The sequence below is a fragment of the Urocampus carinirostris genome, chromosome 2 (assembly GCF_059441175.1).
Source record: "Urocampus carinirostris isolate Australia breed hairy pipefish chromosome 2, RoL_Ucar_1.0, whole genome shotgun sequence".
Taxonomy (NCBI): Eukaryota; Metazoa; Chordata; class Actinopteri; order Syngnathiformes; family Syngnathidae; genus Urocampus; species Urocampus carinirostris.
In genome coordinates this window covers 11,639,188-11,665,661 of record NC_142350.1, presented here as the reverse complement: position 1 = coordinate 11,665,661, position 26,474 = coordinate 11,639,188, and the positions used below count along the sequence as shown (strand labels likewise).

The 26,474-nt window shown below is 38.6% G+C and overlaps 1 protein-coding gene and 1 long non-coding RNA gene across 5 annotated transcripts in view; one reads left to right on the top strand and one right to left on the bottom strand.

Annotated features, from left to right (window-relative positions):
• The window catches only part of hivep1 (HIVEP zinc finger 1), a 78,440-nt gene that overhangs the window by 26,698 nt on the left and 25,268 nt on the right, over positions 1–26,474 (bottom strand). The gene's annotated exons all lie outside the window — the stretch shown is intronic.
• LOC148371050 (uncharacterized) lies at positions 2,418–11,858 on the top strand. The gene is made up of 4 exons (XR_015849751.1): positions 2,418–3,062; positions 3,140–3,298; positions 9,589–9,683; positions 11,384–11,858. It is a non-coding gene; the product is annotated as an uncharacterized LOC148371050 (long non-coding RNA).

Genomic DNA, 26,474 nt, shown 5'->3' with positions numbered 1-26,474 from the left:
AACAACTTTTCTAATTGATCTGCCAATTTAAAGATAGTCTAGAAGGCCATTTCTGAACTACACTGTAATGGTGACGCACTGTAAATTAAAGAACTTTTAAAGGTGGCAGTTAACAGTGATGAGTATTTTTCAAACACAAGCACATCCAATATTACTAAGGCGCCAGCATTTCTTTTTTTAAATACTCTCCTCCTGGTAAAATCTGTTCCCGCAATCGAGCCTCGTTTCGAACGAGACGGGCTTTGCAAGAGGGTGTGTAGACTTTTTATATCTTGTGTATATACAGTGCTGCGGCCCCCGCAGGAAACTGTAGGTGGCAGAAGCAGCAGACTGGAGGCCGCAGATTAGCGCTTCTGCGTGGGCGCCCTCAAGAAAAAAATGGATGTAAAGAGTAAACTTGCGGGTAGGAAGCTGCTCGTTTGTTTAGAGACGGCTTAACGGAGCAGGCACAAATACTTCTGTACCTACTTCAAAATATGGATGCATCCCAGAAGAGGAAAACACCACTGTGTAAAAGGGGAACCAGCTCAGCTGTTGCCTCAAATATAAATGCAAATATCACATGAAAACGTTAACACAAACTCACACAAATCGATTCTTCGGCAGGATAGCGCAAAGACGAACCCGAAAAAAGGAAGCGTACATGCACCCGCTTCCTCCTTTGCAACAAAAAGACATAGAACCTCATCCAGTCACGGGCTCAAGTTCCCTCCGGGTCGCAAAACGAGGGAGACGAGAGACGAACAGGGTGACGCCGCGAGCTGCGTTGACAGGAAGCGTGTGTCACCGTGCTCAAGTGTGGGGAAAATAATCTTGCAGCAATCAGCAAATAATAAAGGCTTGTATTTTGCAACATCAGCACATTTTATACAGATCCATATTTTTTCTTAGTACCCAGGGTGTATTGTGTCCTACTTTTGGTCTTTATTATGAGTTACTTTTGAGGGAAAAAAAGTACACAGAACAAACATTTGGGAAACTGGCACTTAAATTTGAGAGGTAAAAAATCTTAATAGGGACAGTTTTTATTATTTAACCACATGATGTCACTGTATTGTGCGGTGCTATGGAAAACAAGTGCTAAAAAGCACAAGGAAAAATATAACTTATGGAGACTCAAAGTGGCCAAACTGCACCATTTTTCTTCATCTGCTTGCCTTGTTTTTCGCAAGGTAATTTCCGTAACCTTAGCTCCCTTTAGGCGAGGCTCGCGTATGTAAAATATTTGCTACTTTCTCCACCTATGAGTCTTTAAGAAAATGCACGTTTGTATAATAGCTGATGCAATATATTTAGTAATTAATGTTTTAGCGCCAGGGGGTGCTAAAAATACACATCGTCTCTTTAAGGTTCGAAATAGCACCAAGCATTGATTTCAAAGATTTACACAACTCAAGTGAAAAAAATGCCCAACATTTAAAATCTTGTTTTTGGAAACAAGTTATAACATATGTTAATGATTAATAAGACATAAAAATTGTGGAAATATTGCATTTTGACACCTGAACCAATAGGGGGCGTCAGTGACAGTCGGCATATGGAATACCTTCAGTTTCTGGCAGAATTTACAAGTCATGATGAGCACAGATGTTTTATTTCCGCTTGTGGATAAAGCTTTATTTTATTGTCCGCTGAGACCATTTTAAAAAATGTATAGGTCAAACATATATGTATATATATTACTTGCCCATTTCCAGAGACTACGACAGAAACATTTGATTATTTTAATACTTGCCGGAAACATTTGTTTCCCCGGAGAGGGATAGGTGCCACCAGGCTGTACACGCCCAAGACACACCACAGTAAAACGGTGGCCCTACGACCCTAGTGCTTAAGGGATCGACCCATGCAATCAATCCATTGTTAGGAGCATTTTAAGGGGTTAATATTAAAAACATTTACCGTAATTTCTCAACTACAACCTGCGACATATGCAGAGATGCAGCAATTGCCTGCATGTTTTTTCTAGCGGCTGCCAGGAAACAGAAAAGGTGAGACAGGTCGTCTCAAGGAAGATGTAAGTCACAACCACCAATGTACAACATAGAAGTTTACAGTACGGTAACATGAATCAAATGAGCATTAACTGACCCTAACCATGGAAAATGGAAAAATAATAGCATACTACACGGCTTTCAAGTTAATAGCAATCAACGAAGAAGGAAACTGAGCTGCTGCACGTAAACTTGGCGTGGATTAATGGACGGTGAGACTCTGGAAACGGCAGCAGGGTGAACTGGAGCAATGGAAAATGTCAAAAAAAGTTCTCAGTTGTAACAGGTGAAGCTTAAGTATATACCAAAGGTTTTTCCTTTAAAAGTTGTATTGGGTGCAGCTTAGTCCAGAAATGTATGGAAATGATTTATCAATCGTTAAAACTATCGACTAATTTGAGAAAGATTTATTGTGGACGGTGTTTATATTCAAGTATTTTTAATATTTTTGAACACATTTGTAAACTCTCCGGTCCATGTGCAATTGAGCAAAACAAAACCAATATAATAAGCTACGCAAAGCCCCAATCTATAGTCATTCCGAACTTGCGCAACTCGAGGCAAAACGTATGGCTGGACAAACGGGACAAAATGTTCAAATCTTACCGCGTGCTCAGCTTGAGTTTCATGGAAAGTCAAAATCAGTGCCCCCTTTTTGCTTGTAGCCAAGAAAAGTCAACTTGTACATGTGTCTCAGTCAAAACAGTCGCGGCTATGTTTCCGCCCTATCAGCTGGAGCACTGCGGCGGTTTTGGGGCGGTGCCAGCAGTTTCCTCCGAATAATGTGACGAGGAGGGGAATTCCTGTAAGGCGAAGGGGAGGAAGGTGGAGCTAGGTGAGAGGAGGCAGGGATCGGAATGAAGGAGGTGTCCACAAGCCGAGTGACGTCACTTAAACCGGCTTTGGCACCCTCCAGGGGATCCATTACTCGGTCTCCCTCGTCTTGTTTGTCCCGGGAGGGGACTTAGTGGGCCCTGCCAAATGCCGGTTGCTCAACGGCTTACTCACTAGCAAAGAAGCCCGGCGTGTTTACCAGAAGACCCTATCCCAATGACGCACCAGTCCTAAGTACTCAATCACTCGAGCTCATTGACCACTGGATTAGATACACCTTGACAGACATTCATTAACATTGTTCTCTCCAGGCAATAAACGGAAGACAAGAGGAATGACGTCACACGAGTTACTCTGAGTGTTCTTTGGCCCGACTTCCAATGTCAAAACCGGCCACGGTGAAAAAAGTTGACAAAAACGCCAACGGAAAAGCCCGTGACCTCATTTTAGATCGGCCCGCCTCTTTAAAGGTAAAGTACAAAGGCAAAAATTTTGTGTACTGGAGGTTTCTATCGGTTGCTTGGGAGTTGCTTGGGTGTTTTTCCCCATGTATCATGTAGAAAAGTACTACCTGTTCACATACAGAGACAAAATGCATTCACTGTTTGGATCTATTTACCGATCAGAAGCCTGGTGAATGACCAGGCCTATGAATAACTGGTGGAAAACCCTGTGAGGACTTCTTAATTGCATACGCTTTTGGATGCATTTACCTATGAGAAGCCTGGTAGGGAGACAACAAAAACCAGGTGGTCCACCGGCCTTATAAAGCACTAGTTGACAAAAAAACACTATTAAAATCAACGGAAAAAAGACATTTCCTGCACACAATGCATCATGCCCCGTACACATTACCTGGCACAGCTTTCAGCCATGGTGAAAAACGTTCATCCGATAGCCACTTCATTAAATTCTTTCCCATGGTAGTAAGTAAACGTCTCAGAAAGGCCCGACTGAAATTTTGGTAGTTGCGTTAATGTGGTCATGCCATGTTTCCACGCAAGTAAATTGGTGATTTTTTTTAAAAAGACAATTGATAAAGGTTACTAATCTTACTTCCAAAAAATATGAATCTTATTGATTTAGACTTTTCAAAATAGAATTGAAGACATTTTAAGGCCAATGAAGGACTTATGTTTAGAATAATATATTCAATGCCTTTTAAGACGTTGCAGGATTTGCAGGAACCCTGGTGATGATTGAGTATTTGTATCTACCTTTGTATCTATTTATCCATTAGAAGAGCTGGTGAACCTCCTGGCCTATAAAGCACTTGTGGAAACCCTGTATTTCATAACGTATTGTGAAATCTCAAGTCTGTCACTGACCTCCGGAGTTGAACTCCCGCAACTATGCTGAGCTGGCTCAAAGAAGGGAAAAAAAAGAGGAAGAGCCCTTTAGTTTTATTTTCGGATTAGTCATTATGTGAAATTGTGCGGCTTTTCGCAAGAAGCCCACAAAAAAGTTAAGGTTTTCTCAAAACGACTTTTTGCTGTATCACTGCTTGGAAATCCTTGTTGGGCGGGGATGGTGTAAGCAAAATTTTTGCCTATGTAATTATGTCGGTCAAAGCAAGAACATAACGTTTTTTGGGCAAAAAGAATTCACAAGAAGACCCTCAGAATTTTCAATGAGACTGTCTATATCATTAATTCTAAGAACTGAATGAAAACAATATGAATTACATTTTCCATTAGATATAACATGAAGTCATAAAACAATGTGTTATTATTGTTCAAGTATGTTTGAAACTTTTAATTTGCAAGGTCTTTTTATCATTTCACATTTTTCATAATTTAGTTTTCACTAATATTTCCAAAATAATAAGATTTGATACAATTTAGATTTTTAAAATTTAGATTTTAATTATTGAATTACACTCAATCAAGTATAAAGTTTCTCATGCAACATATTTTCAATATGAATAAAACCATTTTATATCACGTCTTTGTTACCAGAATGAATTTCTATGAATTTCTTTATACGGTAAAAACCTAACTTGGAATCGATTGACTCCAATCCAATTGAGGAAACTAGCATCTGTACACATCCCTAATAACGAGTCAGTACGTCGGGAAGTTATACTTTAAAAATTTACCACATTAAAAAGAAATCTTTTTTATTCTAGTGTGGGCACGGTGTAGGCAGGGTTTGGTGATTGTTTTTCGTATTCGTGTATAACACGCCTTATTTTAACCGAAAATAACTCAAAGTTTAAGTGAGCGTTAAGCACAAGGTTTTACGGTCGTTCGCTACCGTATTTGTGCAAAATGTCGCTGACCACATTCGCAAAACATTGGATGCAAAGGGAATTGAAACCGGGTTGCGGCAGTTTGATCGCCAAATCCTAACCACCAGACAAACAATGATATAAATGGCATACAAACAGGCATCTGATTTCATCACATTTTCTCCATATTCTTACTTATGGTACCAGAGACTAATGTTGAAAACAATGGAGAAGACAAGGTCGCCCTCAAAGATATAAACTCATAAAAGCACGGCAAGGTAAACAAATCTTTGGTGTATCTGATGATGAATCAGACTTTGAAGGACAAGAAATATAGTTAATCCTATGTTAGTATTGTGATCATAGTTTACATCGTCAATAAATGATATTAATCATCGTCATACATATTCGTATGTCACTTACAATGCTTAGTTTGAGCTGAAAGAAATTTAAACAAAACTGTATACTGAATTTTAATTCAAAAAAATAGGGGTGCCTGTTATACACAAGGGCATGTTATATAAGAATAAATCAGGTGAATTAAAAAAAAGTTTTTGAATTTGCCAGGGAAACGGAAGCATTCAATTTTGCCTGATTAGAATAGAAAGGTGGCAGATGTAGCCGAGTACACCGTGCGGATGTAAAGGGTAAAGTGTGGGCATCACAGCTAAATGGGGAGCTGTGGAAGCGTATATAAGGCTAGGTTCATACTGCAGAGCTTAATGCTCAATTCCGATTTCTGGGTGAAATTCGATGTTTTAGTGAGATCGTTCACAGTTCACATTACGATCTCTACTGATTTATATGCTTCTCCTGTGTGAACGTGACAAGAGGACACGTGACGTCACACGCGTCCGATGTTTGGGAATGTACTCATGGATGCTGACCCAAATATGAACTCAATCCAAAACCTCACCTTCCCTCCCTGTTTTTATCCGTGATGATGAGTTGATTTCTGCGCTATGGGAAGAACTTGGTAACCGAGCATACGCAGGAGAATTGAAGAATATCGAATCAAGGTTTGGCAAGTGAATGAAGCTGAACTTTTTATCACTGTTTTGCTTTGTATTCAATACCTACATAAATCACTACCATTAGTTAGCGTGCAGCTGCACGGTGCGGAGGTCCAGGGTAGCCTCTAGGTGTGAAGTTTGCATGTTCTCCCCTTGCATGCCTGGGTTTTCTCCGGGCACTCCGGTTTCCTCCCACATTCCAAAAACATGCATGTCAGGATAATTGGCCGGTCCAAATTGTCCCTAGATGTGAATGAGTTTTCCGTCTCTGTTTGCCCTGCGACTATCTGGCAACCAGTTTGGGGTGTCACCTGCCCACTGTCCAAAGACGGCTGGGATGAGCTCCAGCACCCCCGCTACCCTACTGAGGATAGGCGGTGAAGAAAGTGGATGGATGGATGGGTCTTGCAACGTAATCACCTTGGGCAAAAGTGCCGATGTTGGCCACGACTGGAGAACTACCTTATTATGAGGCTGAGTTTGGCCAGGTAATGAGATGACGCGGGAAATAAATGTTGCTAGCTCATTGATCAAATTACAAAGAGGACGTCAGATCCTACTCGGGTTCGTCTGCAGCGTTTTGGCCTTGCTCCTCTCCAGTAATGAGATTGCAAAACAAGACTCTCTCAACCATCAAACTTTGCCTCCCACTAAGATGTTCATCAAGGAGGTTACCACGACGACCACCACTCAATAAATGTACACAATTAGCTCGTTCGCTGCTAGCCCTTCAACATCCATGTCCATAAATGGCATTGAATGTGTTAATTTGGGATTTTTAGACCACTTTCATTTCAGGCCAATATGAGTAGTCACTGATACAAATTACTGATGTATTTGTGATATAAAAAACTACAGATGTAGAGATTAGTGTCCCACTTTTGTCACTGTTACAGAGTAGCGATATGTACGAGAGATGCAAAAGTTATAGATTTTTCAATTATTGTACAGACGCTGTCCTACTAACAAACGACGATCGTTCATAAGTTCAATTTGTTCGTAGGTGCTTCAGTGCAATATTTTGTATGTTTAAGGTTTATACAAGTATGTGCAATGCTTGTATAAGTAACATGTATTATTTTGTATTCAAAAATAACCATTTCATAAAATAATATGCTCGATAAAGATAGATAAAGTGAGGTTTAACCGTCTTTTGGGAGATGCGCTTCAAGAAGTCCTCCTCTGTGGTACAAAAAGTGGCCGAAAAAAGCGTTCCGACCATTTTCTCAAAATCAAATGAAACGGCTCGCCTCTTCGTTACACTTTACACCAACCATATTGAATGGATGCACGCGATATTAAACAATAAAAATGTCAAAATTCTTAGAACGCTGGAGAGCAAGCAGATTTCTTCTCCGGGTTGACGCTGGGTGACCTCTCACAGCGCCACCACACGGCGGTAGCGGCGGAAAGAAGCACTACAGTAATGTCCTGTGCTCGGAAAAAGGTGCACACAATACGAAATGTCCAGATATTTTTCGACATCCCGAAAAAATTGTTCGTAACTACCGTTTTACGTGAGTCGAATGTTCGTAAGTAGGGGAGTGTCTGTACCACCTCTATTTTAAACCAATGCCAGCATTACCCGCAAATACAAAGTACTAATATCTACTTTGAAACAAAAAAGAAGGGTGTAACGATTAGTGTACCACTTTTATTTCAGAGCATTACCAGCAGTAATTGCTGCTACCAAGTACTCATATCTTGTGACTCGAAAAAATTAGGGATTAAGCGCCCACTTTTTTCAGACCAGTGCCAACAGTAATTGCTAAAACCAAGTACTGATATCTTGCTATGATACAAAAATTAGAGACATAATGTTTAGTGTCTCACTTTTAAAAATTATTCATACAAAAATTAGAGATGTATCAAATTAGAGTACCACTTTTATTTCAGACCAATAGAAGCAGTAGTTGCTGAAACTGGATAACGTTGTCTTCTTGTGATACCAAAAAAAGTAGGAATGTAGCAAATAGTGTACCACTTTTATTTCAGACCGATACCAGGAGTAGTCACCGATACCTAGTACCTATAAAAGTAAGTACCTAAATCTACATATGATACAAAAAAAAATAAAAAAAAATTCTGATAAAATATCCGCAGTAATCCTGATACTTGAGATCCCCCAAAAAATGGGATATAGCAGTTAGTGTACCACTTTTATTTCAGGCCGATACCAAGTACTGTGATATCTACTTTTGATAAAAATATGGGATGTGGCGAGTTGTGTATTACTTTAATTTTAGACGAATACAGGAAGTGGTGGCTAATTCCAAGTACTAATATCTAACTGTGATACACAAAGGTATGATGATTGGTGTATCACTTTCATTTCAGACCAATTCCAGAACTACTCACCAATACCAAGTTCTGATATCAACATTTGATCCAAAAAATTTGGAAAGTGGCGATTAGTGTCCCTAGTTTTATTTCGAAACAACACAAGCAGGAGACATTAATAGCAAGTACCAATATGTACGTTTAATACATTCAGAATTGAGAGGTAGCAATGAATCGACAACTAGTTTGTTATTACATTCATGGATGGTGAGAACCGATACAAGATATCATGATATTTTTGAGGTATCTGCACTCACAACAGCTATCAATTCTGACACTAGGCAATTATGGTTGTGTGAGTAAAATTGTGTACTTAAATGAATGTATGACTTTCGGTTTAAACAATTTTTATGTGTATTTAGAAAAATTTTGAAAATAATAGAACATAAGAATTAATTCCAAATATGTCGTTTTTTTTTAGATTAATATATTTTTTTTAAACTTAGTTTCAGTACTTCATATCAGTATCAGTGAGTAATGAAAAGCTGGTTACTTGCATTGGTATCATTCTAATGAGAAAAAGTATCGAAAATCCTTAATTGCAGTATTTCTATAATGCTCAGTTTTTATCATCGCCACTCGTTGCCCTACATAAAATTATTAATACATTTTATAGAATAATCCACACATTTATCCCGAGATATCCATTTGACATAGAATTACATAAAAACTGCATTTTTTTCTAGTAGATAAAACACATTGTACCAATACCTTCCAAAAAGCATGTAACGGCCTGATACGATTCCTGGTATTGTTACCTAATTATTTATAGCTGGAACTGTCTACAATAATGAAAAGCGCATCTACAAAGGGAAAATCTACACTCTGCACATACTTCAACCCCCTGTTTTGCATTACCTCACTCGCTCTTCAACGAAAGTTAATGTTACCCATCGTAGCTCAGCGATTACATCACATTGACATCACTTTTTCTACTTAAAACCAAGAAAATTTAGAGAGAAAACATTGAAAGACTTCAGTAAATCTGCAAACAATGAGGTCGTGGCCAACTTGATGCAAAAGCGGGCAGTGGCGGCATATTTTCCTCGATAATTGTTCCTCTGCCTTGCCCGTGGGCACGAGGTAAGCTTGCATAACCGTGTCACCCGGCTTGGGGAGACACAGCGTTCCCTTCTGTCTCGGTTTCTCTCATGCTCCTTTTTCTGCCTTTTTCTAGGTCTCGTCGCAGGACACATGCCTTTGACAAAACCGTAAACATGACCAGAGTCAAATCATAGGAGAAAGTCAGATCATATCACGCAACGCTAAAAGGTAAATTTAGCGAGAATTGAAAAGTTGATTATTCGAAGGCTCTAAAAATGATGTCTCATCCCATGTGGGAACGTACCACATGTCAAACGATACCATTTCAAATTCAGTGTGGTCTGAAACCTAATATCTTGTCCTTTTGATTTTTCTCAATCCAACAAATTCCCTCGTTGAGTCTCAAAGACACATTAACATGTTTGCAATTGGGAATTCATACGGTCATTGTCAATATTTATTTTTGATGTTTACATTTTCACAACTTCTTTCTCAAACCCTGTTTTTTTTCACAAATTCACAAAAATGTAGCTATTTAAATTCGACAAGTCACGTTCCAAAAATCCATCTAATTCAGGGCTATAGTTTTCTCAGAGAAATTCAACCCCAAATCTATTAAATTTCAGCCGACAGCCCGAACCCCTTTTGTAACACAGACAAGCATGTCATGCTATAGTGCATAGGATCGATGGGAAGCGTAACAAAGTTATTTGTTCTACAGTTAGCGTTTTATTTTTATTACGTTGCTGTTGGGTTAGTTATTCATCAGTGAGAGAAGTTTGTAAGTTATTGTGGCCGCTTTCCCTGCACTTTCTTTGAGTATTGTCACTGCTCCCTTGTTAGCATACGAGCATATAAGACAAGCGACGGCAGTGTTTTGTAATTAAAGTAAAACTTCTAAATTATTTTCTCTTCTATATACCATATCTTTCACAAATCTGAATCTATTTCCATGTGTAGCTGATAAGGGGCATGTAAATTCCTTATAGATCGCCGACATTTTGGATCCACTCTTACAAGATTATTGGGGTCTTTGGACACCTTGATGCCATGAATATAACTTTATATAACAATTAAGATCCTGTTTTGACGGTACTTTGAAATAAGTGTGCATAAAAAGGAAGAAATGATTCGGCTATGCTAAAAAACGTCGCTCGCTGTTGTTTCGGCCGCCCTATTTGCTCTGCGTCTCATAGATGGAAACTAATCGTGGTGGGCGGGGCTTAGTACTCTGTCGGATCTATTCACTTAAATTCTGGGAATTTTCAATATTGTAGAAAAAGAAATCCTGAAATTCTAAATTTACCAAACCAAAATGTTTCTTTTTAAATTATTTTCCATATCAATACAGGATTTACAGTGCCAATAATAAAAAGCCCAGTATTTGAATTGTATTTTTCTTCTCTATTCACAGACCAATTCAACTGTTTAGGTCCTCCAGATTAGTGTTTTTCAACCTTTTTTGAGTCAGGGCATGTTCTTTACATTGGAAACATTTTGCGGCACACCACTAAACAAAAATGTTATAAAATGACACTGAACAGTATGAGGGTAATTGTCGAGGCCATTGTCTGAATTAACAGCTACAAAAAAAGAAGTCTTGTTATTTGGGGCGTCGTTCTCTGGCTGTTCAGCTAGTCAAAACAGATGTCATAATGTTAATTTGTATTCTATTAAACAAATCTTTTTTCATATAAATGTATTTACACATTTTTATGCAAACAAAGCTCTTACTGTAATTTAAATTCTATGCACCTTACAGTCCAGTGTGTTATATATATGAAAAAGATATTATGAAAGACTATTTTTCTGGGATGTGCTTTATAATCCAATGCGCCTTATAGTGCAGAAAATATGCTAATTGGATGCTGTGAAGCATCAAAGGCCAACCCATAATAAACATCGCGACTATTCTTATATTAATCCAGCCAACTGGGAGATGCTAAGTGAGCCTGATGAGCTCATGAAGAATGGAAGAAGTCCCAAGCGTCCAAGTGGGGATCTGCTCTATCCCTGGACCGAGCGGTTGCATAAGGCTCACAGATCATCCCCGGCCGCCGTTAGCGCACGGGGGCTTATCCCGTTCGACGTCAGCCGCAGTTAGCGATCTAGCTAGCGACTGTAGCAGTTATCCCTGCTGCCTGACATTATTGCTACACAGTGGAGAGGTGAGGCAAGAGGAAGAACAAGCAAGAAAAGGTCACTTCCTGTCTGCTGAGTGTCATCATTTCTTATGACGCTTCAGCATTTTTGGACGTTGAGTGATGTTCTATGACTTGAAATGCACAAAGAATTAATCGATTCATGAATAAAACAGTTGTCAAATTATCAACTATTTTAATCATTTTATATTTGTTTGAATTTGTCATTTAGTTAAATTGTTGGATTTGTGTTTTCAATAGTCATTCGTAGAGTTTTCTTTTTTTAACCAAAATATGATTCATACTTTTATTTAGAAAAACAATGAGGACAACCCTACACATTTCACAAAGCACTGCAATCCCTTCTGTGTAATATCACGTAAAGTTGCAAGCACGTCCCAGTTAAAACAAGTTCATAAAAATATTTATAATAGGATAAAAAAGAAAAATATGAATTATCATACAACAATTTAATGACTGGAGATGCATAAACTTTGATTATTCAGCCAGAACTCCAATCTGTAAGTGTGATAGCATAAAAATGATCACTAATAAGAACAAATTACTCAAAATATAGTAACATACACACACCATCAATCCCGTTTTATGCATCATACCAATGCTTTTCTCCCCTTATAAATGCCTACAGATTTTTTTTTAAGTCTAACGGTTGTAGTTTTTATTGTTTGTTTTTACAAGTTCAACGACAACAACAAAAAGTCTTATTTTTAAAAGACTTTTTATATTTTAGTCTACGGCCGCTTTACCCTTTACTCCTTGAGTGCAAATAAACAGCTACAGCAATCGCATTCAATTTCTGTTTTGATAAAAGTCCGCCACTTCCAGTGGCACATGTGGTTTGTTAGCTTTTAATATTCTGGAGAGGGATTTTGCTTCGCGTGTAAAATTAGAGTGTGCAATAAAATTTGTATCTTTTTAATGTGAAAAGATTGGCATGTACTTTGTCTTTGCTGCCATGGACAGGGTTTGTGCACGATTTTCTTGGCCCCAGTACCATTAAAAGAAGAAATCTGATGTGAATCGTGTACTTTGCAGTTAGAAATCTATCTGTGATTTACATATGTGAGTTTTAATCTTGTGTGTGCATTTATTAAGACAGACAATTTTTAGATTTTAAGTAAATTACAAATGCCTGTTTTTGAGACAACGTCCTCCCCGTATAGGTGTTGGGTAAAAATGTAATGTATAGCTTATATTTTTAGGTGCAAGAAGTTCTTTCCTAAACAATTTACCACTGAGAAACGCTACCTTTTTTGCATAATAAATGTCCAAAATCCTTGCACTAAAACACATTTCATAGAGCTTTCTTTAGGTGTGGCATGCACCTGTCCTCTTAGGCCCGGCCAGCAGGAGGCGATGATGTGTATTAGAAAAATGCTTTATAAACTAATGCCAGCTGCTGTTAATCATGAGAAGAAGAAATGCAATGGCAAAGCAAAGCCACCAGAGAGCAGTGTCATTGTTGAGCAGGCTTGTTGAGAAACATGGCAACAATTTCATGCATTTACAAGCACTCCACCCAGAATTCAAGCATGTTTCAATCCTTGGATTTCAAGCGCCTGTACTGAGCCTGTTATTTAAACTAAATTGTTTGCACTGTGAAGTTGCAAGCAAACTAAAAGTTTATAAAAAGATGTTCAATATGGTACAAAAACATTACACAATTATTCAATTGTGTAAATCCTGGACATACAATAATCACTTGGATTATTCACCCAAAACTACAATCCGCAAGTGTTATAGCTTAAAAAGGACCACTAATGAGACTAAAGAAGTAAATGTATTACCTGCGGCACTACATTCACGAAAAGTTGCACACGATAGCCGTCGTCTCCCGCCGGTGCGACTGGATGCCTTTCCCTCCCCGACTGGAACAAACTCACTGTGCCGACACCTGACATTCCTCACAACTTCCTGAACCACGGAGCGCTCACATTCCTGAGCACCCTCCGTCTTCCGGCGAGAATGGATTACAGAGGAAAAAAAGGAGAGAGCGACTGGATGCCGTCTGCAAACTCTTGTCTTCTGCTTACTGTCGGAATAGCAACCACAGTTTTCTCCTCCCTGCTTGTCTTTTGCGTTCCAACTCCCCCTCCTTTTACACTCCTCCTTCAAATTGCCTCCCAAAAATGAGGGAAAGCCCTGCTTGCACGCATGCAGACTTCCCCCAAGCTGCAAATGATGACACCTTCCTCTAAAAAAAATGCTCTAAAAATGAAATATAATCTCTCTATATGAAGAACTCTCGCTCCCCCGTCAGATTAGCCACTAACCTACTTGTTGCCCACAAGCTCCCCGACCCGAGCTATAAATACGCATCCATCTCTTAACATTGATCCAACGGTGAATGGCGGGGGCCGCCCGGGTGGGCGCGAGCACGAGGAATGGAGCAAGGACTTGAAAGACGAACGCTCCAAAGAGTCAGACAGAGTGGGAGGTGTTATGGACCGCCTCCACTGAAACACAGGATCCCCACATTTATAGGACAAGCTGCAAACTAAGAGAAATTATTTTTTAAAGTACAGTCTGTATTTTCCAGACTATAAGGCACACCTGATTATAATGCGCACCCTTAAAATATTCCTCTGCGAGCTATTTGTTTATTATACAGTGCCTCGCAAAAGTATCGCGTTGCCAAGAACTTTGACACATTGCCATATTTCAGCCTTCAAATGTATATATAATTGAAAAGTAGCCCTTGTAAAAATATTGGCCCCTTTGAGTTAATACTTTGTGCAACCTCCATTTGCGGCGTTCACAGCCACAAGTCTGCTTGGGTATGTCTATATAGGTTTTGCTCATCTCGAAACAACCATTTGCCCATTCTACCCTACAAAAAGGCTCAAGTTCCTTAAGGTATGATGGTGATTGTTTGTGCACAGCCATTTATTAATGGAAGGTGAAAATATGCCCCATTCTCAGGTCTCTTGCAAACTTCAACAGATGCAGGTGCATGCCGTTTGGCATCCTTAGTCATTTAGGTCAACATTGGATCATTCAGAAGTCACCAGCGAACTTCTAGTCAGTTGGCTGATCTAGGAGAACAGGGGGCCAATATTTTTTGCTAAACCTTTATTTTTTCGTTCTAAATACAAAATGTTGAAATTATTTAGTTCTACTTCACAATTGAGTCTCACATGTTGTTGATTCTCGTGAGATCAAACCTCCTGTGTGGAGTTTGCATGTTCTCCCCGTGCTTGCGTGGGTTTCCTCCGGGCACTCCGCTTTCCTCCCACATTCCAAAAACATGAATGTTAGGTTGATTGGCCGGCCCAACTTGTCCTTAGGTGTGAATGAGCGAGCGGATTGTCTGTCTCTGTGTGCCCTGCGACTGGCTGGCAACCAGTTCAACCCACTGCCCGAAGATAGCTGGGATGGGCCCCAGCACCCCCGCGACCCTACTGAGGATAGGCGGTGCAGATAATGGATGGATGGATGGATGGATGTTATTGATTCTTGGAAAATATTTTCGTTTTTTGAGCTTTAAGTTTGAAGCCTGAAATGTGGCAATATGACAAAGAGCTCTTGGGGGGGCAATACCTTCCCTGAGGATTGTATAAGGTGCACAAGACTGAGGAGCATAATAACATCAAAACAGTTAAGGCGAGGGTTGCATTAAAAAAACAACCTCCAACAATTTAAAAAAATGCATTAAATAAAACATTCGTATTACAAAATCTTTTTTTTAACTTGATTCATTGATAAATGGTTATCGTGCGCTGAAGCATTTCATTGTAATTGTGATTTTATTTACTGTATTTTTCGTTCTATAAAATGCACCGAATTACAAGGTGCACTTTTGAATGTCTGGCAAATTTGTGTTTTAAGGTGACTGTTATAGTCCAGAAAATATGGTACACGCTATTGTGCTATACAAAAAAATTGCCATCAGAAATGCATTGCATCATATCATTATTTTTTTGTACTTTCAAGTATAAGCGGGACCGACTTTTGTACCATCATAACTATTATAGGAATGGGTGAGTATTGCTACAAAGTATGGGTATCAGGCTGATAAGAAGAGGGCATGGAAACCCTGTAAAAAGTGCAGTTAGAAAATGTAGCAAAAATAAGGTCACATTAGTTTCGGTTTGAGTGATATTTTGAAAGTAAAAACAAGTTCAGAATAGAATTTTTGCCATCATCTATCCAATAAGTATTGCTTTAATAATGACCTTTAATATATATATACACTGACTTGATTTAATGCTTGCACATTAAAAATGGATCATTGGAGTTTAAAATCGTGAATGGGAGTGAATGCGCGAAAAAAAACAGTTCTCCGGGATAGGAAAAACCTGCCGTACGACATTTTCACTTTACCATGTGGGATAAGATGTGTTTTTCTTTCCCTCTTTAGAGCTTTTTCCCCACTATATAACATTCATAACAACTTATTTTGCGTGCCCAAAAGATTCAAATCTATTATGTCTCTAAAAGGTCCACCTGCTATTGGTTCAACATCATACAAAATGCTGATCTGTTATTAGTTTGCGTTACGGCAACAAGGAAATGCTGATATTCCAATGGTTGAACTACCTCCCACAATGCATTCCTCTTCATTCAGTTCACAATCTCATGTATTTTGGAAAGACTGAGTTTGGTGATACAAATCTGTATTTTTTGTACTATATTTATTCGCTGTGGGTCCCAAAGGTTAGCAACGATGCTAAAGGAAGAACTTAAAACATGATTACTATGGAAACCAGGCTTGCTACTATCAAAAAATTCGGAGATAGCAAACAAATTGCTACCTTCGTTAAATTGCATGGCCGTATTCGATCAATGATCTGGACTATTAAAAATAAGGAAGCTATTACAGCATGATACCCCCTGCAAGTGGAAGTCTTATAATCGTTCTTAATTTGAAGGCGCGATCATCTCCCTTTTTGCATCCTCTCGACCACCTTCGACCACCAAGTCATGTAACACCAAAGGTAAATACAATTTCATATTTTCATTACATGTGCAGTGTTCTCGTTTGCCCGCGTCCCTGCGTCGTAAACGCATCATTTTTGCTGGGGACGCATACGTCAAATCAACGTGCGTCCACGGGACGCAACTTTTTTGACACAAAATTGTCATTATTACCCGATTACTTTTTTTCATTGTTGTTTTGGTCTCGCGGTTCGAGTTTTCATCTGCACGCCGATCTCGGCAAACGAGATGTCGTTGCTTCGAGATTACGTCATTGTTGTGGTGCTTGTCGGCGAGGGAATGTTAAGTATGCATACCTGTCAACCTGTACGTTTAGCCGTACAAAGTACGTTTATTATGCATTTTAAGACGTGTACGACGTACAAGAAAAACATAAATTTGTCAATCATGGGTACCATCCGGTAAACACCGACTATCACAAAAACAGCAAATCAATCAAGTCAAACGAGTTCGAGTTGTGTAGTGAAAGTCCGTCTCTTTTTAGAGAACCGGCCTTTTCGGCTTAACTCATCAAAGAGAGCCAGTTCTCAAACGGCTCACTTGCTTTGATGCATTATATTATGAATTATAATGTTGTATAAAGAAGTTAAGAAAAAAAGGAAGTATAAAAGGAGAAAATGAAAAAAGACAGGTTTGAGGTTATCCCTTATATCAGTATATTACCAAAAATAATTTAATGGAGAAAATGAATAATAATTTGAATAAGAAAATGTATTATAATACTTAATTATATTTGAATGTATTTTTTCCTTCTGCAGTTAACGTCCAAGCTACTTCATTTTTGAACTTCTTTTTATAATAAACCAACTCAGTGTCTCACAACAAAATGTTCATTAACATTATATATGAAATAAGGAAACACGTGTACAATATAACATATTAAACTACAAAAATAAACATGTTTGAAAAAAATATATAGTGTAAGATTATTTTGTATTTTGTAAGGGAAAATACGACAGTTTGTAAGGGTATGGAGCCGTGGAGGTTGACAGGTATGAGTATGCCTCCGAAAAAACAGTTAGTATTAGGTGAAAATCAACACAAAATTGGTAATTTCTTCAGTGTCAGTGATAAGTCAAAACATAATGCAGAAAGTGATAACAACAGCAATAATTCTGGCATGAAAAAACGGCGGAGAAATTCTTCGGAAGATTGCGGAGACAAGGAAAACACGTATGTTGAAGCGAAAGATTCGACAAAAGAAAATAAACAAAAGAATATAGATTAATATAATTATTTCAGCAATATTGTTTTGTATAATGTAAAATATTGTTGTGAACTGAAAAATCTTGGAGTGATAACTGATTTGTATTACCAATAAACTGTGATGATTAAAACTGAATGAATATATAGATTTATATTATATATTTGTCGCCGATTTACAATAATCAACCTCGATTAAACACTAAATTTTGGGGACCCATAGATCTCTGTTGGGACCCATAGATTTTTGAGCATGCGAGTCCCCAGGACCCATCACCTTTCACAGGTAAAATGAACACTGCATGTGTATGTATGTTTTTTAATAAAATACATATTTATTACACATAAGTATTTCTTAATACATACTATTTAGTTTTCTAATGGTTTTTATTTGGGGTACAACTCAGCCACGCCTTTGTTGCAATTTCCCCCTATACTCCTGCACCCTCAAAACAACCTCAGTTTCCCGCTTACCTATAAACTGTAATTGATACCTCAAATTTCAAATTTACCATGTGGGTTGGATTCCTAGTGATCATAAATACTTCATCAGATAATGCATCAAGTTCTCACACCTGACCAGCTACTGTCACCCCTGTCACCACTCAAGAGTGGACATCTTCTGACTCACAGTCCTGGTAACTTCTACCCTCTGTGGGGGTTTTCTGTGCTTGCCTATCGAGCCGCTTAATTCCGCCCGGGGACAACCTCCGGCCCGCCAATCGTTTTCCGATGACCCCTTGGGTCCGCCTCCTCACTTAGTCAATAGTGCAGCCATTTCACAGATAAACAACAGATTCACTCCATGATCTAAGAGCAGACACAAAGAGAGGAAATACAGTAGGTACCTCTTTAGTAGTAGTACTTCTTAACACAAGAATGTTGGTATGCGCTCTTTCTATGCAGTTCAAATATTCCGATACGAAGAAAATTCCAGTTCACGAGTCCCAGAGGCTACCAACAGAAACCGTTCACCGCTCAACTCGTCCAGTTTGCGCAGGCAAACTCAGTTCACGGATCCCTAAACCACCAAGGTTGTAGGGGCAACATTTTCTTCTTGTGTGTCTTGGGCAAGTACAGCCTGGCAGTGCCCATCGCTCTCCTGGCTGTTTTTTGGGGTAGGGTTTTGCCCCTCCATATGAGACGGATAATACAGGTTTCCATGGTTACCAGTAGCAGATGAATCCTTCTGATCTAACTCCGATACAGCCCCTTTATCATCTGGTCACCGTTGTTTTTCCACTGTAAAGCATCATTCCGCTCTGGAGAGAGCTAATCCGGACCTTGGCATTGACAGGCAACCCCATGTGACAATACTGATGCTGTATCCTAAATCACTAGAGAAAAAAATTGTTACAAAATTTGGAGTATCACATTGTACAATACCGATTGCATAATTTACGCCTCCGTATTTTTGTTGAAAAATAAACTTTGTAACAATTCCATTACGTCCTTTGCTTTTGTGACATGTCAACATGTCTTTGATTCCTACACTTTGAGATAATTGTAAATAATTTCAACAAATACAATATTTTAAGTCGCAGCAAAAGAAAATAAATAACAAAATCCTCATTAAAGCATTTGTGCACAGGGCTTTTTGTTTAATACTTTATAATCTTGTTTATAAAATTATTCTCACTGTATGAACCATAAAACAAACTGCTTATCTACTGCTTATACAAAAGTGTATAGAAGTTTTGGTTGGTTAACCACTAGGGTCATAGGGGCACCATTTCCTGTAGTGTGTCTTGGGCAAGTACAGACTAATGGAACCCATCCCTATCCACAGCCAAAAAGAAAATTGTGCTTTCACAAGATTTTGTGTGTACGTTCATTTAGTTACAGTAACTTTCATTTTAAGTGTAAAGTAAGTGCTAACGTATAATCAACAGCTTCGTGTTGTCATACCTGTCAACGTCCGCCAATTGCTCTCTTTGGAAGTGATTGAAAATCCTCCTCATTAAGCGATAATCACCTTACGAAAAAAACACGGAATATTTTTACTCGCGGTAAGAACGACTATAAAATACTGTGACAATATTAGCAATCTTACGATGACGTTTTCGTCTGCTACTAGTGACCGAGACAATCCGGATTAGAGACGAAATGGGCAAGACAACGTCTGTCTTTAAAGGGATTACAAAAGACCCCTCTTTTTTTTTTTCAATAAGCACAGAACATATAGTGTTCCTCCACACATCATGCAGACAGTGTTTGTAGTAATCAGCAAATGACTAGCACTCATTTTTGCTCGTAGTAATTTGAACTTTGCTTATGTGTCGCTGGGGTACTTCTGGCTGTTTGGTCCGAGTCGCGTGCTTTGATCAGGTTGAAACACTAACATGTAAACCAATATGGTGAATGGCTTGCTAGGGTACTAGTGTTCTTCACGTGACTTATATAGAAATATTATGCAAAAACCTTTTTTTTCTCACATTTCCTCTGCACCACTGCAAAGTGTTCATAATAAACTCGGATATAAACCTGTGTAGATCAGCAAGCATATAAAAAAAATCCAGGAAAAGCAGGTTTAGAAAAAAATATATAAAGTAAGATTTTTTTTAAATATAATATTAAAATAAAATATCAAAATTATCATAAAAACAAACAATACAATTTTCTGTATATATAATATACTTTCTGTATATGATTTAACATTTCATTTTTTACTTCCCAAAAATTGAGAAAAACAAATTTCATTACGCTAGTAAAGTACACAACAATACGGTTTTTAAAAATTATTATTTAGAGAAAAAAATTACATATATGACAGATTAATTGCAATCAGTTACATGTTGCAAATCGATACTGGTTAGTGCAGGTAACCCACCACCAATCAGATTCTTGGCTTCATCATGCAAGCCAGTTGTTGAGACATAAAAGCGCCAGCTTATTGTTGTGGTTGCACGAGCCCAAATGCCAAACTATGGCCAAAATGTTGCAATTACAAGGGCCAGAACAAGCCGAACGCTGTTAGTCGGTGCAACCGTGACCATGTTTTGTCTCCCTAGTTTTTACACCAAAAAAATGCGGCGCAATTTCCCTGCATTGTGGGGAAAGCCTCTGCAATCTTCTGTAATTACCCCAAACTATTTATTGTTCTCTTCAATGTGCAACCTTCTTAAAATGAACACTGAAAGGGCAAGAAAAAACAAAGAACAGAGCCAGTGTAGAAATATGATGATGTACAGTGCATCCGGAGAGTATTCACAGCGCTTCACTTTTTCCACATTTTGTTATCTTACAGCCTCATTCCAAATTGTAATAATTTAATCTCTTATCTCAAAATTCTACACAAAATACTCCATTATGACAATGTGAAAAAGTTTTTTTTTACTTTTTTTGAATTTATCAAAAATAGAAAACTAAGAAATCATATTTACATAAGTATTCACAGCCTTTGCCATGAAGCTCAAAATTGAGCTCAGGTGAATCTTTTGTCCACTGATCATCCTTGAGATCTTTCTACAGCTTAATTGGAGTCCACCTGCAGAAAATTCAGTTGATTGGACATGATTTGGAAAGGCACACACCTGTCTATATAAGTTCCCACAGTTGAGTGTGCATGTCAGAGCACAAACACCAAGCATGAAGTCAAAAGAACTGTCTGTAAACCTGCGAGACAGGATTGTCTTGAGGCACAAATCTGGGGAAGGATACAGACAAATTTCTGCTGCTTTGAAGGTCCCAATGAGCACAGTGGCCTCCATTATTCGTAAATGGAAGACATTTGGAATTTGGACTCTTCCTAGAGCTAGCCGGCCTTCTAAACTGAGCGATCGGGGAAGAAGGGCCTTAGTCAGGGAGGTGACCAAGAACCCGATGGTCACTCTGTCAGAGCTCCAGCGTTCCTCTGTGGAGAGAGGAGAGCCTTCCAGAAGGACAACCATCTCTGCAGCAATCCACCAATCAGGCCTGTATGGTAGAGTGGCCAGACGAAAGCCACTCCTTAGTAAAAGGAACATGGAAGCCCGTCTTGAATTTGCCAAAAGCACCTGAATGACTCTCAGACCATGAGAAACAAAATTATCTGGTCTGATGAGACAAAGATTGAACTCTTTGGTGTGAATGCGAGGCGCCATGTTTGGAGGAAACCAGGCACCGCTCATCACCAGGCCAATACCACCCCTACAGTGAAGCATGGTGGTGGCAGCATCATGCTGTGGGGATGTTTTTCAGCAGCAGGAACTGGCAGACTAGTCAGGATAGAAGGAAAAATGAATGCAGCAATATATAGGGATATCCTGGATGAAAACCTGCTCCAGAGCGCTCTTGACCTCAGGCTGGGGCGAAGGTTCATTTTTCAGCAGGACAACGACCCAAAGCACACAGCCAAGATCTCAAAACATTGGCTTCAGAACCACTCTGTGAATGTCCTGGAGTGGCCCAGCCAGAGTCCAGACTTGAATGCGATCGAACATCTTTGGAGAGATCTGAAAATGGCTGTGCACAAACGTCTCCCATCCAACCTGATTGAGCTTGATACTTATTGCAAAGAAGAATGGGCAAAACTGCCTCAAGGTAGGTGTGCTAAACTTGTGGGATCATATTCAAAAAGACTTGAGGCTGTATTGCTGCCAAAGGTGGATCAACAAAGTATTAGGCAAAGGCTGTGAATACTTATGTAAATGTGATTTCTTAGTTTTCTATTTTTAATAAATTCAAAAAAAGTAAAAAAAATAATAATAATAATAATTTCACATTGTCATAATGGAGTATTTTGTGTAGAATTTTGAGATAAGAGATTAAATTAATACAATTTGGAATGAGGCTGTAACATAACAAAATGTGGAAAAAGTGAAGCGCTGTGAATACTTTCCAGATACACTGTAACACATACAAATGTTCTGCAGATTTTTTGGCAATACCTAATAGGAAATTGAGTAATCTCAATATTTTTTATGATTTTACAAGGAATCTTAACGCAAAACAAAAGCTTATTTTCCCATAAAGTCTGAAAGTTTGCCACTTTCCTGTTTTTATATGTGAAGGGGAATAAGGCACGCCTTTCAGCTCCGATTGGCTGCAAAGATGATGCCAGACGTTATACTCAACAGAGACATAGCAAGTGTCAGTGTTGATAAATACAGCCCACAACGTGACCTCAAATGCAGCAACTGTTTGCTTTCTTCCCCAGACCAGCACAACAGCAGCCACATAAGGTCTCCTTGTAAAAAAAAAAATGCTAAAATAAAAATCTAACAAACTTCAACTATCATTTTATCTATACTTGTTTTTCTAGTTATGAGACAAAAACAAATACATTAATTCTTACTAGCAAAAGTGTCTAACATGGGAGATTTTAAGGTTCTGTTGGTAGTATACAAAATCATGCATGGACTTGCTCCCTCATATCTTTCACGTTTAATTTTGCCCTATGTTCCGGTCCGTAGCCTTCGCTCTGAAAATGCTGCATTTTTAGTGATACCAAGAGCCAAGAAGAGAGCCGCAGATTCGAGAGCGTTCTCCATTCGCGCCCCGGTGCTGTAGAATGCTCTTCCCTCTGAGATTCGATCTGCAACCTCAGTGGAAATGTTTAAATCCAACCTTAAAACACACTTCTATTCTATAGCATATGAATAACCTATATTTTATGTTGATAAAATGTGTATTATTTGCCCTCATGTAGGTTTTAGATGAGGGGATGCTGTCATAATAGTCTGTAGTTCGCAATAATCTTTGATCAGTGCAGCCCTTTGAGACTCTTTGTGAGTAAGGGCTATTCAAATAAACATGACTTGACTTTACTGAATTGAAAAAAAGAACTGGTCTGTTTTGCAAGCTAAAGTGGCTAGTGCTAGCAGCCGCAACTTATTCTACTAAAATTGTCTTTATAGTCATTGATTACACATCTCACTCCAGGTTATACCATAAAAATAAAGACTAGATGACAGATTAAAAATCAGAAAAAAAAGATTTTAGGGTGGAAAAGGTAATATTTACTGTAATACCTTGTTTATCGCAATATGTTAAAATTCTCGAGTAAAATGGATCTCGGCCCCACAAAGTGCGGTTTATTTCAGGCAGAAAGATCGATAATTATTTTTTTCTTGTACCGAAAATTGGAATCTGCAGGAACATGTGTACCTCGACGGATTGTGATTTAAAATTTTAAACCAAATACTGGAGAGTATGGATTGTGGCCAAAACAATGCAGTTCAGTGTCGCAAACTGAACAACAAAGTTTGCTCCTCCGGCCCGTGGTCTCAGCAATAGTTGACAGGGAATAATAGAAAGCAGCTACAACCATACATTTTATTTCATGCGGACCAGAACTCCACATCTCCCAACAAAAGTGCCTTTTGTCAGTCCCCCTTGCAGTAATATGGGATAGGGGATAACGGAACCCCATTGCACGAGTGCAGTTTATTTTGGCAGAAATAGGCGGAATATTTTTCAACCTATAATACACGGAGGGTGCGAAGTACAAAGTGTCAACGAAGTACATCAGAGAATAGTGCAGTGTAATGGCTCTTGAGATGAACTATAAACAATCTTCACACCCACTGAGTGTCCCCAGTTGCTAACTGGAATGTTAATGTGGTCACATAAGGAAAGCCATCTACCGGTATATTAGCGACAAGTGCATCAGTTGCTTTTGATTCATAACCCAATTGGGTATTTTGTTTGATAGTGAGACTTGAGTAGTGTGAATTCAAATGCTGTCCATGGTAAAAGGTAGGGGAAAAAAAAAAAATCAGCCAAAATTGTGGCCTACATTTTTAACAAACTCCTACTCTCGGTGCGCCATCTCGTCCACAATATTGCACTTTTACCCGCAATGCCTCGGATCGTCTTCTTGTAAACCGCCACGCTTGCCCCCCTAACTCGTAGGAGGTTCCAGAAGAACACAAGGAACAGCACCTGCAGCTCGAGACTCATGCTGCTCTGTTTCCTTGGCAACCCCTTCATTGGGCTTTGCTTGTGCAAGCCATTAAGCAATGCCAGCTTTGTACACACACACACACCAAAATGCACTCCCACAAAAATCATCCTTTTAAGGCTTTCTAGCGTTAGCTTTACCGACTGAAAATGTCCGGTTCCGAAAAATTGGGGTAGAGGTGGAGTGGGAGGGATTTTTATTTGGGTTGGGATAGTAAAATAAGAACAAGAATCATTTTTACAGGTTGGTTTATCTTGTTCTGTTGGCCGCTATTTATTCATGTTTTAGTTATTTTTACTGGATTTAAAAAATAAAAAAATAAAATTGACATTTTTGGTATGGTTTTGTTTAGTTTTTTGAAGTTGGATTTTTGAAATAAAGTGATAAAATAAAATGTAATCATGTTTTTGTTACATTTGCTTAATTGGACTTTAATGGTTTGGAGCTGCAAGCATTCTACAAATATTTTTCAAATTTCACTAATTGGTAGTTGTTTTTGTGACTTGAACATATTTTTGGGGCAATTTGTTTCTATTTACTTGACTTTTTGCAGTGTTATCCTGCAAGCGCACAAGGAATTTCTTGTTTTGTAACAAGGTAATTTAACAATAAAATGTAGGCTTTTATTTTTCATTTTACAGTTTTGTGTGTTTGGTAGGTTTTTTTTGTCTTTTTATAGTCTAAAGTTGTGATCACTGCAATTGTTTTCTTGGTCAGTAGACTGATAATTTTGCTCATTTTTAACTATAATTATTGTTAGTTTGCAACTAATTCAAAATTGTACTTTTTTACTCAAAAAATAATAAGAAATCTTTAGAGTTATATGATTTTTCTCATTGAACTACCATATTTATTGATGAATAACTTTCATTTATTGATATATATCGAAAGATATGGCTGACCACAATCACAAAACATTGAATGCAACGGGAAGCGTCTTAGCAGTGAGAGCGCCTAATATTACGAATATTAAACCACTAGGCAACTAATTGTATAGATGACGTTGAAAAGGACTAAAAACAATTCTCACCATCACACCCTTTAGCCATTGTTCCAGAGCCGAATGTTAGAGAAAAAACGATTTAGTGTATCTAATGATGAATCTGACTTTGAAGAAAATTAAATAAATGCATTGTAAATTTTATGTTGGTATTGTGTTCATCGTTTACACAAATATTCAACAACATTCATTCATTCACAATTCTTCGTTTGAACTGAGAATAAATTTGACAAAATGTTATACAGATTTTTTTATCAAAATTAAGGGGTGCACATTATACACTAATAAATACATTTTTCTTACTTTTCCAACTGGACCTTAAGCAATTTTTAGGAGGAGATGGAAACTTACTGACTCGTTTCACATTTTCCCCTACATCATAAAAAATGACCCCTGGTTCAAGCAGGGGAATTTCTCTGGAAAGGGGTGAGTTGTCAACTCTCTCTGTGTGTTATGCAAAAATCTGCAAATATGCGACATCCAGTCCCGGCATCGCGCCGTGGGGAGATTTTCTTCCACTAACTCTTGGCCCATTTGCTTACGTCAGCATGGACAAATCCTGTTTGGCTCCCGACTCAATTTTCCCCTCATCATTCAGACTCCTACACCGGGCGCTCACCTTTCCGACCTGCCAACATCAATGCGGCTCAAGTGCTTTTTTCTAGGAAGTGGACCTCCAGGCGAGAGCAGCTCACCTGGAGAGGACGGGAGTGCGTGCATTTGCAGAGTCAGGCGTACTAACGAGAAGGAGAAGGTCAGCGTTCGTTAGCTCCAATTTGATCCCGCTCGCCTTGAGCCCTTCGCTAATACTTCACTTTGAAAAGTTTAAGCCT